The 12,426-nt window shown below is 43.1% G+C and overlaps 1 protein-coding gene across 1 annotated transcript in view; it reads left to right on the top strand.

Moving 5' to 3' along the window:
• Nucleotides 1-12,426, top strand: part of IPO11 (importin 11) — a 202,547-nt gene continuing 190,121 nt past the window's right edge. The window contains exon 1 of the mRNA XM_072750015.1: nucleotides 1-309. The gene's annotated coding sequence lies outside the window, so the exon portion shown is untranslated. The remainder of the gene's footprint in view (nucleotides 310-12,426) is intronic.

Consider the following 12,426-nt stretch of genomic DNA (forward strand, 5'->3'; position numbering starts at 1 on the left):
GCAGACCGCTGATTTCGCCCCCAGGCGCCTTCAGTTTCGAAGAGGAAGCCCCTCCTCTCCTCGTGCCGTCGTCCTATCGCCGCCTCTCTCTGCCGGCTGCACGCCCGCCGCGGGGTCTGTGACGTCGTATTCGCGCGCCCGCGTCGTTTGGAGCCGCGACGCCGAACATGGCGCGTTCCTAGAAGCCGCTTTCGGCATCAGTAGGCGGCGGCGTGGAGATTGGAAGCGTGGGGCGCGGGACTGACCGATTTCACTTCGTGTTGAGGAGTGGGAGCGGGAGAGCCGGCCTGTTCCGGACCGAACCCAACGGTGAGAACCTGAGAGGCCCGGCGCGCGCGAGTGGAAGGGAGGTGTGGGGTGGGCAGCGGGAGGCCGGAGAGGCGAGGGGGGAACGTGGGGGCCCCCGGAGCCGAGCACTAGCAGTCAGGCGGCGGGGCGGCCTGCGTCACCCCGGGAGCCAGCGGGGCCGGCCGAGTCACCCGGCGGGGCGGCGTGGGCTGGGCCGAGGAGGAATGGGGTGCAGGGAGACAGACACTGGGGGCCCGGAGGAGAAGCCCTCGGGCGCCCATTGTGGCGGCGGCTGCGGGCCAGGCTGCTGCATTTGCCCTTGGGGGAGAGGTGGTGCCCGTTGTGCGAGAACGTGGTCAGTTTTGGTGTAAAACCAGCGTATGCTGTTCCCGCACACACTCCGTTGGTGCTCGTAGCGGCCGTGGGAGAGCTCTCATCAAACCTCGGAGTCTTCCTCGCCTTCACCGAGCAGGTGAAGGGGGAGTCCCACGTTCTCCGAGGGGGGCCGCTTGCTGAGGTATGGCCGCCAGCGCTCGAGCCCGGCGACCTGTGCAGCTTCATGCTGGGGGAATTTGTGATTCAGCAAAACTATTTGGAGGCCCAGAGCGTTTGCCATTCTCTCTTATTCTTTTGTTGCACGGTGGGGAACGAGGAAAGTATTATTTGGGGAGGGACGTCAGTGACTAAATTAGGCAGAGATGGTGAATTAATTGCCTGGTGGTGCCAGGATCGCAATTGGCATACCTCCTCCCCGCCCCGAAATAAGCGAGCTCGGTCGTCGTCCTGTGTAGTGCTTTCGAGAATGGCTTATTCTAAAGAAGAGGGTAAGAAAGAGCAGTTCACAGCCATCATCCTTTTTTTTTTTTTGTTTGTTTTCCTCCTTGGATAAAAAGTTCACTCTGTTTTAACGTTATTTTAAACTTCTCTCTTCAGTATAGAGGCTTCAGGTTAAGGGCAGAGTGACCAGAAGGCTTCCATTGCATGACACCTTCTCTTACATCTTTTCGTCGCTGAAGATCTCTTTGAAATTAGGATGAAAATCCCTGTTGATTGTGACAGGATCGTGGAATTTTTTTTTTCCTTCCCCTAACCTAATATAGGGAAGAGCAGAAACAGTTTAATTATAGCAATAGTTTGTGGCCATCTATCATAGCCCTAGGTCAGCTGGGCCGTCTCTGTCCTAGTTACACTTACTAGAGCAGAAGAATATTCCCATCACAAGTGGATTCAGTCACGGTAATAGGATTGGAGGTTCTGAGCAAATAGGTGACGATTATGCGGTAGTCTAAAAAGTCTTTACATTTTGTGACATTGAGAAAGGGTCTGCATTTCAGGATCAAACCGTAATGCCTAAGAACCCTTGTAGGCATGCGGCAGTTAAAATGCACTGAAGCCTTTTCCAGATCTAAATATGTTTTTTACAGATATGAAAATCTTTGTGTTTTGAGAAAGATAATATGATTAGATGGATTTTGACCCTTGTGGTGTATGGATGTGCGTGTAGGTATGTGGTTGTATTTAGATTTCTTGTTCTTGTTGAAGTATAGTTGGTGTACGGTGTTGTGTTAGTTTCAGGTGCACAACACAGTGATTTGACAGTTCTGTACGTTACGCTGTGCTCACCATGATAAGTGTCCATGATAAGTGTCACTGCTGTCTGTTGCCTTACAGTGTCGTTACAGTATTCTTGACCATATTTCCTGTGTTGTACTTTTTAATCCCTGTGACTTATTTATTTTTATAACTGGAAGTTTGCACCGTTTAACCTGCTTCATCTATTTCTGTGCATTGGTATTTAATCTTGATTTTCCTAATACGGAGTTATTGATTCCAGTATTACTCATTTCTGTCTTTTCCTATCTGCACCAAATGAGGACTATCATCAAGTTAATTTGAGAGTGTTTCAGGGAACGCCAAGACGTACTTAGTGCAGGTGTAAGTCTGGAGCGTCTTTGTTTAGTTTTCTAAATATCACCTTGATTACACATAAGCCCACAATTACAAGCTTTGTAGAGCTTGTGCTGGATCTGTGTTCTGCAGCCTTGCTACTCAAAATGTGGTATATGGTATCACCTCAGCATTTGTTCAGAATACACAAGCTCAGGCTTAACCCCAAACCCAATGAATCAGAAGCTGCATTTGAACGAGCTCTCCAGATGATATGAATTTATATTAAAGCTTGATACACGCCACTTCGGTGGGAAAAGTTGGAAGACAGGTCATTCATAAACCATAAAAATTATATAGCATTTATTTTGATCTGAGGCGGTCTTTTGCTGATTATTGAGTCTGATTCATCTGGTAGAAGAAACTGAGACCCAGGAATGGTAAGCGACTTGCTTGTGTAAGGCCACGTAACTAGATTCATAACCCAGGTTCTGACCTAATCCAATGCTTTTCTTTTCTTTTCAAGATTTTATTTATTAATGAGAGACACACACACACACAGAGAGAGAGAGAGAGAGAGGGAGAGGGAGAGGGAGAGGCAGAGTCACAGGCAGAGGGAGAAGCAGGCTCCATGCAAGGAGCCCGGGACTCCAGGATCACACCCAAGGCTGAAGGCGGCGCTAAACTGCTGAGCCACCCAGGCTTCCTCAATGCTTTTCTTTTGTTAGTTACTCTTGTATTAAAATGGGACTAAAATGGGATCCCTGGGTGGCGCAGCGGTTTGGCGCCTGCCTTTGGCCCAGGGCGCGATCCTGGAGACCCGGGATCGAATCCCACGTCAGGCTCCCGGTGCATGGAGCCTGCTTCTCCCTCTGCCTGTGTCTCTGCCTCTCTCTCTCTCTCTCTGTATGACTATCATAAATAATAAAAAATAAATAAATAAATAAAAAATAAAATGGGACTAAAATATTGATGAATGCGAGCTAGGTATTCATGCCACAACAGACATCTATTTTTTTATTTTTTTATTTATTTATGATAGTCACAGAGAGAGAGAGAGGCAGAGACACCGGCAGAGGGAGAAGCAGGCTCCATGCACCGGGAGCCCGACGTGGGATTCGATCCCGGGTCTCCAGGATTGCGCCCTGGGCCAAAGGCAGGCGCCAAACCGCTGCGCCACCCAGGGATCCCACACAACAGACATCTATTGAGTAACAGACAAGCAGCCCAGTAATTCTGTGTTTTGCTCATAACTGCTATTTGCCATGGTGGCTACGGACCCACCACCTTCCCTCTTTACTCTTTCCAGGTTGATGTCATTTCTTCTTCACAGAGGAAATGAAATACATTGGTGGGAATGTTGGTTTTTGTCCTCTTTCACCAGTAAACATGTCTACTTCTATCCATTCATCTCTCATTGGGCTCTGGGTTTTTTCTCCTCAGGAACATTGTTTCCTTGATGTATTAGTTTTCTAGGGTTGCTGTAGCAGAATACCACAGACTGGGTGGCTTGAGTGATGCAAAATTACTTTCTCCCAGTTCTGGAAGCTGGAAGTCCAAGATCAGGGTTCCAACATGTATGATTTCCTCTGAGGCTTTTCTCTTTGACTTACAGATGACCGCCCCCTTTGTGCACTAGAATCTTTGGTGTCTCTTTTTCTTATTAGAACACCACTGGGGGATCCCTGCGTGGCTCAGCGGTTGAGTGCCTCCCTTCGGCCCAGGGCGTGATCCTGGAGTCCTGGGATCGAGTCCCACGTCGGGCTCCCTGCACGGGGCCTGCTTCTCCCTCTGCCTGTGTCTCTCTCATGAATAAATAAAATATTTAAAAACAAAAACACCACTGGTATTGGATTAGGCCCCACTCTGATGACCTTATTTTGACTTAATCACTTCTTGAAAAATCTTATCTCCAGTACTGAGGGTCCTGAGGGGCCATTTAGGCTCCGATGTGTGAATTTTTGGGGAATACATTTCAGTCCATAACACTTGGTCATTCCTTTTTTACTCTCAACTGGCACTAACTTACTAGGATTTAAACACACTTATCTTAAATACACTCTGTTCACTCTAGATTGCTCTTCAGTTTCATCTGTAGTTAATTCCTTTGAGTGTCTAAGAGTTACCTGTATTCATTTTCTCAGCCACCTTATTACTCTTTTAAGCCTCCTAGTATATTGAAGTCTAGCAGTCCGCTACAGTCACTGAATTTGGTGGGTGGTGGTCACCATTGATCTTTGTTGGGGAATCTAGTAGAATCTTTTTCATCAGTTGACAATTTGAGTAGTTGTTGTCTTTGAAATTCTCTTATGCTTCTGAGACTTTGTGATTTCCTTATTTCCCTCATGGCTGATCGTGGCCAATCTTTCCTTGGTTTATTTTTCTCTCTTTGACCCCTTCAGATACTTCTTTCACACTGAGGTACTGTCTGCTCTCTTCTGCCTCCGTCTGCTCTTGAATGGTCTTATCTCTGATGTCTGCAACTGCTGTCTTTATTTTGATCACTAGCAAATCTCTGTCTCTTTAGCTCAGATTACTCTTCAACTCTGACATATTGTGGTTGTCTTAAGATACCTTAAATTCAGCTCAAAAATTACTTCACTCTTTCTGAAGTTGCTTCTCTTCCTCCTGTCATCCTTATCTGCCATTCAGTCGTAGATGCCCCAAATCTTAATTTTCCCCTCTTATTTCCCTTTATGTGCTACTCCCCCCCTTTCTGCCCTGCAAAATTCTAATCATTTACGAAATCTTGTTCTACATCTTTCATCCATTTTTCCCTGCAACGACCACCTTGGTTCAGATTATCATTATCTGGACTTTGTATAAACATTCTAAATAATTTCTTTTCTCTTAAGAATGGGTATGAATCCCTCTCTACCCTTTCCTTTTTTGTAGGCAGATTGTAGTGTTTTTCTGCAGTGTTTCTTTGCAGGCTTTCAGATTAAAATCCAAACTACCAAATTTAGTAAATACGGGCCTTCGTGATTTGGATCTTGCTTTCTTTTTTTTTATTTTTTAAAGATTTTATTTATTTATTCATGAGAGACACAGAGAGAGAGGGGCGCAGAGACACAGGCAGAGGGAGAAGCAGGCTCCATGCAGGGACCCCGATGTGGGACTCGATCCCGGGTCTCCAGGATCATGCCCTGGGTTGAAGGCGCCGCTAAACCGCTGAGCCACCTGGGCTGCCCAGCTTTTTGCTTTCTTCTGCTATTTCCTACTTCAAATTATTCTGTCATGTGAACTATTTGCAGTTCTTTAGAATTGTTAGAATGTTTTTTTAAAGTTGAGACATTAATATGTTGTGCATCTTCTGCCTAGAATGTACCCAACACCTGTTTGACATAACATAGATAACTCCTACTCAGCATAAACACTATTTTGTCCACCTTTGCTGCCCCCCCCCCCCCCCCCCCGGCTTTCCCCAGCCTGCTTACACTGAGTTACGTCTTCTCCTTATGTTCTTCCAAAATAGCTTTGTTGTCTTTTTTCTTCTTTAGAGTTGAATGCCAAGATTCTTTTGTTTTCTTTGGTCTAATTTATGTATTAAGCTGTCTCCTGCCATAACCAAAGGGATAGAATATCCGTATACTGGTCATCATTTGATGAGAGGAAGAAGGGTAAGCTTAAGGTTCCATTTACTTTTTTGGTCCCTGTGCAGAGTCATGGTCCAGGCCCTGCTGTGGCGCCCACGAGATAGTGATCCGGGTTCTCTTTTTTCATCTTCATAGCCAGTCAGTCAAGCTGATTCACATTAGAGTTATGGGATAGAGTATGATTACCATCTCCCTAGAAAAAGGACTTGAACCTGATGCTGATTTGGAGGTAGACAGCATCTACAATCTCTTGTGCTCTTGTGATGCAACTTCGGGAAGGTGCTTACTCTCACGTTTGGGAGCGCTACAAAGTAGGTAAGGGCCTTCCACATGTGAGCAGAGCCCTCCTTGCCCTGGATGCCACTTGACAAGGACTGTCCCAGCTGGGTCCCAGGAGCCCTGGATTGACCTGGCAGCCCTGAAACCCAGGACTTAGCCAACACCACCATTTTCAAACTGGACCTCAAAGACTCTTATTATCTTATTATCTTATCTCTTAGAGTAGTGGCTGGCCAGTAGAAGCTGCTTCCTTGTTTAGTACTGTGAATGCAAATTGAATTACCAGAGAGTTGAAACTAGGTGGATTGTTATGTACTCTGGAGCTTAGGTTGAGTGGGCTTGAAAAGTCAGAGATGGGTTCATTTTTGTGACTTTACACAACTATAAGCAGAGATTGGGATTTAGTGATAGAATTCATTTATGTAACAACTATTTTAGTCATCACTTTCCTGTGTGCCAGGTACAATTTTAGATTCTGGTAATATGCCTTTGAGCAAATTGAAGTTCCTGGTCTCTGGACCTTAAGTTCTAGTTGGGGGTGTCAGGACAATAAACACAGAGCTTAAGATGTCAAATATTTAAAAATGTTATGCAGAAAAATTAAGAAAGGGATCCCTGGGTGGCGCAGCGGTTTAGCGCCTGCCTTTGGCCCAGGGCACGATCTTGGAGACCCGGGATCGAATCCCACGTCGGGCTCCTGGTGCATGGAGTCTGCTTCTCCCTCTGCCTGTGTCTCTGCCTCTCTCTCTCTCTCTCTCTCTCTGTGACTATCATAAATAAATAAAAATTAAAAAAATTAAAAAAAAAAGAAAAATTAAGAAAGATAACCAGACCAGATAGATTCTAGGTTGAAGGGTTAGGTACTGTAGATTGGATGATCTAAGGATCCAGGGACCACTTACTTATGAATTGACAATTCAAGCAAAGACTGAATTGAAGTTGAAGAGCAAGACATTCAGATACTTAGAAGCAAGAGTTTTTTGTTTGAGGAAACCAATTCTACAAGATAGGGTTGATGTCCCCTAAAGATGAGCACCTGTTGTCTCTTACTGTCTTATTATGGACAACTCCTAAACTGAATGCTCTTACTCTGGTCTCCTTCCTATAAACCCACGTAGGAGTTTCTTTGGTTATAGCACCGAGGGTGGGACTGCTGGGTCATGGTATACACCATGTTTGGTGGTAGGATACACACAAACACATGCACATATATCTACCGACACACACAGAAATTAATTAGAGATGACAGGATTGCTTTCTAAAGTGATCATACCACTATATACTTTTAGCAGCAATGCTTAAGGGTCTTCCATATGTTCTTGCTAGCATTGAATATTTTTGGACTTTTTAATTTTTGCTATCTAATAATTGTAAAGTTAATAGCTTTTTTTTAAAATATTTTATTTATTTATTAGAGACACACAGAGAGAGAGAGAGAGAGAGAGAGATTGAGAGAGAAAGGCAGAAACACAGGCAGAGGGAGAAGCAGGCTCCAAGCAGGGAGCCCAGTGTGGGACTCGATCCCGGGTCCCCAGGATCACACCCTGGGCTGAAGGCAGGTGCTAAATCGCTAGGCCACCGGGGCTGCCCAATAGCTCTGTTTTTTATTTTTTATTTTTTTTTAAAGATGTATGTATGTATTTATTCATTCATTCATGAGAGGCAGAGACTCAGGCAGAGGGAGGAGCAGGCTCCATGCAGGGAGCCGGACGTGGGACTCTATCCCACGTCTCCAGGATCGCGCGCCCCGGACTGAAGGCGGCGCCAAACTGCTGAGCCACCGGGGCTGCCCAATTAGCTCTGTTTCTTAAAGATTCTCGTGAATCTTTAAAAAAGATTTCAGTGAGGTAGCATGTCTTCTGGTATTTATTACCCATTGAGCTTTTTTGTTCATGAGTTGTCTATTTATACCCTTTGTCCAGTTTTCTTTTTTATTTCAGTTTTGTTGATTCATAAGGGATTATTGTATATTCTGTATAATAATTCTTTGTTTAGTTGCTTAAAACGTCTTCTAGGGGATCCCTGGGTGGCTCAGTGGTTTAGCGCCTGCCTTCAGCCCAGGGCGTGATCCTGGAGTCCCGAGATAAGTCCCGCATCGGGCTCCCTGTATGGAGCCTGCTTCCCCCTCTGCCTGTGTCTCTGCCTCTCTCTCTCTGTGTCTCACTCATGAATAAATAAATAAAATCCTAAAAAAAAAAGTCTTCTAATTTTTACCTTGTTGATGTTGCCTGTGGTATTTTCACTGACTCCATTAATTTTGTTTTTCAGTTTTGATGTAATATAATTTAGCAGGAAATCAAGCTACAGTCTCAATGTTGTATTCTGCTTCTCAAGTCTAACACTAAAAAAAAAAAAAAAAAAAACATCAGTTCATTTCACTTGAGGTATTAGTGGACAGCAGTGATCAAAGTGAAAAATGTGGTAGTAGAGTACTGGATTGGGATAGGAGACTTACAATCTATAGAAATGTTGCCAGTGTGGCTGGGACTTTAGAGAAGTCAATTTATCTCCTTAATCTCTTTGGGACACAGTTTCTTGGTCAGTAAAACAAAATGCTTAAATCAGATATGCAGCTGACCCCTCACTGTTATGAGTTTGAAGTCTGTGGGTCCATTTGTAGGTGTTTTGTTTTTTTTTTTTGATACGATATAGTAGTGTAAATGGATTTTCTCATCATTATGATTTTCTTAATATTTTCTTTTCTCTAGCTTACTTCATTGTAAGAATACAGTATGTAATACTGTGATGAACAAAATATTTGTTATTCAACAGTTGATATTGTTAAGGCTTCTCATCAGTAGGCCATTAGTTACATTTTTGGGGAGTCAGAAGTTACAGACATTGTTTGAGGGCCAACTGTATTTACTGTTTAGAGAACTGATATTGATGGCTTCAAAATTTTCTTAATGATTGATAACGTTTTTTTAATGATATAGTGTAAATAGTTGCTCATTATGGGAACATTACTGGCATGTAGCCCATACATGTTTTAATTAATGAATTTTATAAATGCAGGGATTCCTTAGGCTAGACTCTTAGAAGAATGAGATCCTTTTAAGACAGCATTATGGACAATGATGTCCTGGATAGTAGTTGGAAGCTGTCAGTCAAAGATTTGTATATTTGGAGAGGACTGATGATTCCTTAGCATTTAGTGAAAGGTTCCGACTAAACTTAAATCCCATCAGATACAGTCGTTTAAATTAAGGCTGTGTTATTACTCCAGTTCAAAAGACCGTATCTTGCTCAAAATCTAGCCTACTGCTTTTCCTTCCCTTTTCTTTGTTTTACATAAAAGATGCAACTTTAAAGCCAATAACTGTAATTGCTGGTCTTTAGTAGTTTTTATACAGATGTGTTTTTTGTTTGTTTCAAATAAAGAGATGTCAAAGAGGGTGATCGTGACGGTAGTTGAGGCCTCAGGACTGGCAGTACCTTGCTGGGCGTCCCTGTTGTTTAGGATAAGCCTTTTTTTTTTTTTTTTTTTTTAATATTTATTTATTCTTGAGAGACAGGGAGAGAGGCAGACTCAGGCAGAGGAAGAAGCAGGCTCCACGCAGGGAGCCTGATGTGGGACTCGATTCCGGGACTCCAGGATCACGCCCTGGGCCGAAGGCAGAGGCTGAGCCATCCAGGTGTCCCATAGGATAAACTTTTTAAGCTCTGATTCTTGTGTATACTGAACAGGCAAGAGATTTATTGTACTTTATCAATGCCGTTTTATTAAAAACTCCCAGTGAGACATGTACATTGGTGCTTATTGGACTAGACTTCTCTTAACAACTGTCTTCTGGTCTTGTTTACTGCCTTCTTAAATACTGTACAATTTACCCATTTATTTCCCTGTTTCCACCACTAGATTATACTTTCTATAAGAGCAGGGAGTTTTTCTTTCTGGCCTTTTTTTTTTTTTTAAAGATTACATTTATTATTTATTCATGAGAGATAGAGAGGGAGAGGCAGAGACACAGGCAGAGGGAGAAGCAGGCCCCATGCAGGGAGCCTGATGCAGGACTCGATCCCGGGACTCCAGGATCACGCCCTGGGCCGAAGGCAGGCGCTAAACTGCTGAGCCACCCAGGGACCCCTCTTTCTGGCTTTTTAGTTCATTGATAACATTTCGAGTGCCAGAATAATACTTGGCATTTGTAGGTGTCCATTAAATACTTGAATGAAAAAAGAATCTTGAATGAATGAATAAATGTAAAACAGTCTAATGATAAGCCAAGTAAGTATCAGGAAGTTGATTAGAGAGTGCAGGACTAGAACAAAGGGTGTTAGATATTCACAATAAAAGGTATTGCTAAATTTTGCAGCCTTGATGTGCCCCTTTTTTTCTTTCCTTTTTTTGTTTTTTGAGAGAGAGCAAGAGTTGGGGGAGGGGCAGAGGGAGAGGAGAGAATCTTAAGCAGGCTCCTTAACCAGCACAGAGACTGGCATGTGGCTCAATCTCATGACCCTGAGATCATGACCTGAGTCGAGATCGAGGGTCTGATGCTCAACTGACTGAGCCACCCAGGTGCTCCAGTGTGCCCCAGTTTTAGTAGCTGAATATATTGAATGGATGGCGTTGGAGAAGGAGTACTTTACTATCTAGTGCAGTTGTACTTTTCCAGAGGAGGTGAGGTTAGCTGTGAACAACAGCCTTAGTGATGATCTGTGTCATGGTCTGTTAGCTCCCATTTGAAAAACAACATACCTGGGCAGCCCAGGGGCTCAGTGGTTTAGCACCGCCTTCAGCCCAGGGCCCTATCCTGGAGATCTGGGTCCCACGTCAGGCTTCTTGCATGGAGCCTGCTTCTCCCTCTGCCTCTGCCTCTGCTTTTCTCTCTCTCTCTCTCTCTCCCTCCCTCCCTCCCTCCCTCCCTCCCTCCCTCCCTCCCTGTCTCTCTCATGAATAAATAAATAAAATCTTTAAAAAAATAAAAAATAAATACAACCAACATACCCAAGAGTAGAATCTTAAAATGAATCTCTGTCTACCTATCACCCAGCTTTAACAATGATCAGCTCTTAGAGTCAATCTTTTCATGTTACCTCCACCTAACTTCCTTCTAAGTACTATGTTAGCAAGATATAGGGGCTTGGTTAGATTTAGATTTAACTAGTTATTTTGGCAAGCTGCTTTCTTGTAATTTCAGACTTTGTTTTCTTGAAATGTCAGGATAGCTGGCTGGCACAGTTGGTAGAGCATGTGACTCTTGGTCTTGGGATCTTGAGTTTGAGCCCATAGACAGCGCTTAAAAAAATAAATATTTTAAAAAAGTAATAAAATAGCTCTTAAGTTTCCTAGTATAACTTTTCTCTTTTGATTATCTTTGAATTTTTCCCTGGTCTTCACAGAAATTGATTTCTTATCTTTTCCTACTTTGCTTTTGACTCCAGTAGTTTGGCAGTTTTGTAGTATTTCCTATTATTCTCCAAGAATAAATCTCTTATAGCTTTGTAGACTTGAGCAGTACATCAGGACTTGACTTGCAGGAATTAATCTTTTAAAAAAAATTACGTCTTCCCTTCATCCCTCTTTAGGAAAATGCTCTAGTAATACATGGTCAGTTCTACGTTGCTTGTACTTTTCATCTGCTTCTTCCAGAAAGAAAATTAGGAGCTTTCAAGCTATTAATACCATTTTCTCATTAGCTGTTCTTTTTTTCTGAAAATTTATGTTTCTCTTTAGTGTGGATTCTGCAGTGCTTTTCTTACTAGCTGATTTCATCCCTTATATCACTCTGTTCTTGTTCCAGTTTCTCAGTCACGATTTGTTAAAACGCTGCTTATATGCTATTACATTTTCTTAAATTCCATCGTATTTTCTTTGTGTAAAGCTCAGGATACATTCATGTCTTCATCTCATGTTATCTTTTGGTAGGGAGTATTTAATTATTTAGTACTTAACTTAAAAAAGCGGAGACAGTGGTGTAAGGAAGTTCTGTGGTTGTCATGTTTCGTTTGCTTTAAGGTGAAGTTTTCATTTTCATGTTTTAAATCCGTCCTTGCATTACGTTATTTTTTATGTTCTCATTCATTTCTTTCCCTCAGAGCCTCTCCTTTTAGTGTTCTTTGCCTTAGCTTTTTGAACCCAGAAAGCCCTTGCTCTATTTCCAGATGATTGTGTTGGCCAAGTGGTCACTGAAAATGCCAATGTTCTCTTCTTCCCTGGCCCTCCTTGAGGGGAAAATGGTTAGGAAGCTTGGAGCATACTGTTAGGGGTGTGGTCTGGACTACTGCCATCAGGTGGCTCTGCAGGTTACTCGATTTCTTTTTTATACCTGAGGACTAGTGATCTAGCAGTGTATTACTTGGTAAAAAAGTTGATGTGGACACTGGGATGGAGAATACTTAGAAATGAAATTAAAGACACTTTTGCTTACAAATA

Source organism: Vulpes vulpes, chromosome 2 (assembly GCF_048418805.1).
Source record: "Vulpes vulpes isolate BD-2025 chromosome 2, VulVul3, whole genome shotgun sequence".
Taxonomy (NCBI): Eukaryota; Metazoa; Chordata; class Mammalia; order Carnivora; family Canidae; genus Vulpes; species Vulpes vulpes.